Source organism: Arachis ipaensis, chromosome B06, assembly GCF_000816755.2.
Source record: "Arachis ipaensis cultivar K30076 chromosome B06, Araip1.1, whole genome shotgun sequence".
Taxonomy (NCBI): domain Eukaryota; kingdom Viridiplantae; phylum Streptophyta; class Magnoliopsida; order Fabales; family Fabaceae; genus Arachis; species Arachis ipaensis.
The window spans coordinates 119839841-119845214 of record NC_029790.2 but is presented as its reverse complement, the minus strand read 5'-3'; the positions used below and the strand labels follow the sequence as shown (position 1 = coordinate 119845214).

The 5374-nt window shown below is 33.4% G+C and overlaps 1 long non-coding RNA gene across 2 annotated transcripts; it reads right to left on the bottom strand.

Annotated features, from left to right (window-relative positions):
* LOC110264145 lies at nt 1280-3925 on the bottom strand. Of its 2 annotated transcripts, none has more exons than XR_002349878.1 (5): nt 3470-3925; nt 2776-2874; nt 2403-2464; nt 1737-1859; nt 1280-1577 (listed from the first exon to the last, which is right to left on the bottom strand). It is a non-coding gene; the product is annotated as an uncharacterized LOC110264145 (long non-coding RNA). The 2 variants fall into 2 exon arrangements; XR_002349879.1 differs by having other exon boundaries at nt 1737-1852.

The window sequence follows — 5374 nt, the reverse complement described above, 5'->3', positions numbered from 1 at the left end:
TAATTTGGTTTGAGTCTCCCTTCAAACTCAGGAATATCAATTTTGATTCCTAAGTCTTTAGCTTTGTGAGTTGTGTTGTGTCATGTTCTTCGTGAGGATAAATCTTCAGACGAAGAATAATAATAAAAGGGATTTGCATTATCCTCTTCACTAGAAGAACTATCATCACTCTGCTTGCCATGATTATTTTGAGCTGCTTCATATTTTGCAAGCTGCTCTTGCAACTCCTTAACTTGACGGCATAACTCCTCCATTTCAATCTCTTAAGTAGTTCTATGCTTTGGAGCCATCTTTTACTACTATGCAATGAGGTTGATGCTTGGGTGTCGATGTTATGATGAGGATGCACAATGATGATGGAAATGCACCAATGGTGATAATGATGGGAATGAACGAAGATAATCACCAACAGAAAAGGCACCAAAAGAAGAGAAAAGAACGATACTACCCGGAACTTCGCAGCAAACAATCCGCACTGACGACGACTTGTACCAACAGCGACATTGCTCTGATACCAAACTGATGCCAGGACGTCGCTTGGGTCAGCAGTCTTGGTGAGGTTAACAACCCCACTATGGTAAAAGTAGCCAAGAACCCACCTTGGTTGGCTAATCCAAGAATGCACCTCTTACTCTCAAAGATCCTAGAGGAAAATAAGCACACAGCTTATTTCATATATAACTCAATCAACTCAACTTCATAAGCAAAAGGGGTACATATACATATTTATACTAGTAGGGGAGGGGGAATCTTCATGACTCGGGTGATATGGGACTAACTCATAACACAATATAATAATATATGCTAAACTAGACTTCTTTAATTAACAATATAAATGTATAGATATATGCTCCTGCATCACCTATTCTAAAACACAGACAACGCTTCAAGGTAGAGTCTAATACAACACTTATTAAGTGTTCTCTTTTTTATTAATGTTTTATAACTAGTAAAAAGCATTGCCTTTTCTTTTTGATAAAGCAACCTTTGGAAGTGATGCATATTCAACCTACTATGGCATCACTTTAGAAGCATTGTCTCTTTTACTATTATTATGGCATCAATTTAGATATGTTGCCTTTTATATTATTATTGTATAAAACATTTTAAAATTATTGCTTTTTTCTTGTGGTAGTACCATAGTTATATTTTGGCATTTTTCTCGTAATTAAGCATTCAATTATAATTTGGGTCCAATAAGATTAAAGACATGAAAAAAGAGCCAAAACCAATAAGTATTATCATGTTAAAAGTTTCAAATATATTATACATAATTATATAAAGATTTCTAATTCATATATCAAAATATGATAAGCTAATTTAATAAGAAGCCTTTAAACACAATACTTGTTCTGACTTAAAAAGAGCTAAATACAAAACTAACGACTGAACAATACAAGAAGGGCATAATTAATTATTCCATTTTTCTCACACCTTTATTTTTGGTTTGCTTCTATTTTTTCATTTTTGGTGTCTTGTGTCTTGAACAATGAGTATTGATATAGACCTTCCCACCATGTTCCTCTTTACTTGGCTCTGTCTCTAATAACTTTATTCAACAAGGATTAATCCCAAACCTAAAAAGTAAGATGCAAAAATACCTTCGGTTAGACATAAGATTGGCATTTATCTAAGTTTGAGATTTCTCAAACATCGAGCGTAGTGGTGAATCTTGATCACGAAACCAAAAGAACCAATATAATAAAAGATGAATTTTAATAAGTTTGTGTGCATACTCTTTACTTTGTTGTGCAAATTCAAGCACTTGAGTCGTTGATTTTTTCAACTTCACTACTAGGTTTTCTTCTACCACCGTTCTACTCATGCCACTGCTAGTCCAGCATGGAAAGCACTGCAAACTTAAAATCAAAATATTTGATTTAGAATTTGAGAACTATAATTAACATCAAGGATTAGCACTGTGGTACTGAGAAAAAGGTTTTCACCTGCACCTAAGACTAATTAAAACATTTTGTAATTTGTGATATCAGAAAATAGGTATTAGATTAATTCACAAAATTCAACTTGAAGGACTAAACTTTAAACCATTATTTCTTAAAAATATATGAGGGAAATAAATGAATGGAGCTTGCAATTCCCATGAGTAAATTGATACGTTAACTAAGTATTAGATCAGTTAAGTTGTACATAAAAGCTTATAGTAAGAACACCCTGTATTGGACAATTATTTCAATTTTCCAAATCCTAACTCATACCAAATTTAAATACAGTGATCATAATTTTATTTAAGGAGAGAAATAATAGCTAAATCTGCAAATAATATACTCAACAAAGATAAGAAACTTTTATAAATCATGAGTGAGTTATGTAAAAGACAAGTATGAATATGACCATCATATCTCAATATTTTTGTTAAGAGAAATTAAAAAATAGAAAACAACCTGAAATCATCAAGAGTCCACTTGTCCCCTTTATCCTTATAATTGACTCTATTGGGTATGGCCTGCACATTTAAGAATGACATTTCAAAGTAAACCACACAATGACACTCAAAGTTGTCAGGAGCACTGCTCTTAGCATTCTCTAGTTTAATTGTGTATCACGAGAAGAACTATTACTGGAGTTGAATCCTACATCTACTTCTTGGATTCTATGATTCATTAGATAAATTTTCTCAAAAATCTCAAAAACCAATTTCATTTTCTATAAATAACTCATACACCAAATAACAATTAGAGACATGCAAACAACAAATTGAAGGACATAGCAAAATGCATATGGCATTAGCAGAAGTGCAATAGAGACTAGAAAAACCTGTTCAAAGACTTCATAGCCAAGTCTAAGTCTAACATCTTGGTCCTTCTGAAAATTAAATATACTCCATGAGAACTCAACAGCTCTCTTAGATTGCCTCTACAAAAACAAAAGTACTAGCTTCCATTAGATCATAGGAAGCATTAAGTCAAGAATTTGATTAATATAAGAAAAACTACAGAATAAAAAAATATAAGAGGTCATAATAAGATTATTTGGAAACATACTAAATTGTGCATGTTCTCATTTGAAATATTTCTTAAGACATTGAATTCTTTTGATTTGAGCTATTTTTATAAGATGAGATCCTAATTTGAAACTTCAACAATTTCCTGGCGTGTTTAAGGATTTTCTAGGTCTGCAACTCTTTTCCATTTGTGTCTCAACTTTAGAATTGAATTTCACTACAAAGATGAATCCAATGTTAAATTCCCCAAATTGAGATTTCACTAACAATAATTGAATAACAAGCCTAAAATTTACATCATTTCGTGAAGCCTTTTGCTGGTTGGCTATCTATTTCTACCACAATAATATATCATAACAATAAACCACTGTAGTGATTTTATAGGACCAAAAATAATTAAGCAGTAATTTCTCATCAAAATCACATAAAATATTAGCATCAAATATTTAATTTTAGCATTATAAATAACAACCATTGTTATTTAAGATAATAAAGGAAGCTACTCACAGCCAAAAATCGATATTCCTTCTCTCTTTCTATAAATGCTAGTTTCTGAGACCCTTGGAAAAAAAAAAAGAAAATTCATTAGTGAAATTCCTATTACAAGGCAATACAAGTTGACCTTAAAAAAATATTCGTAACTAATAATTCAAGATAGAGCAGTTCAAATCTAGCACCTTTGTTTTTTTTTAATCTAAAAAACATTAACAATAATTGTTTGGCTTTTATAAGGCTCCACGAAAAGTGCTGCAACATCCTACAATCGTCAAACTCAATCATCACACCACACCACACCACAAAGCTCATTTTAATCAAATTGAACAATAAATAAATTAAATTGAGTAAACATCATATCACTTTGATAACATCAATACTTTTCGTCAATTATACTACTATGTAGAAGTTTTGCTAAATTTCAACTTAAGTATTACCAGAATAATTGCAAGTAACAAGGACCTCAGTTTTGAGATTGACAATGCCGTGAGTGAAGAAGAAACTAACCACAACCGTTAAGACACGATGGAAAGAGGAGTGTAAGAGAGAGAGAGAGAGAGAGAGAGAGAGAGAGTCAATCGCCCTCCCAAACGGTTGTTTTACTAATCTTCTTTCTACATGTGCAAACTACCTAAGATGCTATTTTATCATCTTTTCAATAATAGGCATGAAGAGATATTGAGGGTGATGATTTCTGTAACACCCTACCACACAGAGTCTTATAATTAAGTCATAAAGTTGAGGTGGCAAGGTATTACAACCTCTAAAAAGTAAAATTATATAATATAATATAAGTGAAGAATTATTTTTATCTAGGAGCCTTTGAAGGAAAGTTTAAAACAAAAGTCGTAATGCTCACATGGACGATAAACGTAAACCGGGTAGGATAAGAGTAAAATGGCAAAGATATATTTAACAAAGCTTCCAACTCGGCTCGCGAAGATAAACTGGCCAGATCATATAAGTATATATATACATATATATGAGAAAATTCCAAAATAACCCAAAGCATAAAAAAAATGACAACCTGTTTCTTCGAGTCAACCTCTAAGAGGGACAAACATAAAATACAAGGTGGAGAATCCATATACGAATATAAACATAAGCAAAAATATGTCTCTGAGCCCCTAAGAGTTCTTCGCTTTATCAGAGTCTCCAGAATACAGGGTGGAGCTTCTCAACCTGCATCTAAAAAACAACAATATTGTATGAGATGAGAACCGGAGGTTCTCAATATGGTTAAGGTGCCCACATATATAATAAATAAGGTCCCGAGAAAGCCAGAGGCAATCTTAGAATGCCGACACATCGGTTATAATTCTTAAGGAACTAAAACAGAAACCATAAGCAGGGGTAAATATCTAAGGTCTTTAAAGTTCTAACTCAATCCTAACTTAATCTCTCAAATTACAATCCACTCACTGTCTCATTCAACTCTAACCCTTACCACTGACCCAACCAGTCACGGCCTATGGCCCAAATCAAACCAGCTCGGCCTCCGGTCCAAATAAACTCAACCCGGCCTCTGGCCCATTACAAATAAAATCAACACTATCACCCGTCCACCACCAAGGTACTCAAAACAGAAAGACAATCACAAACACAAGTAAATACAAGGCAAACACATTTAAAGAACAGTTACAGCAAGTATCATAGTTATCAATTAAACATAATTTATCAGATAGGCAAACCAAAACAATTATGCACACCCAAAAAAGTAAACAAATGCAACATGATGCATGCCTGTCCTACTGGCCGTGAGCTCACATGTCGGTTAAACTACCAGAACCCGACACATCCGGTAGCTAACTCGGACATTGGTCTCTAGGTTGCGCATCTCCAGGAGGATCATAAACAAAGGAGAGTGCCTTTCCACATCAAAGGAGCGTGCCTTTCCACCTTGCAACCAGAGAAGAA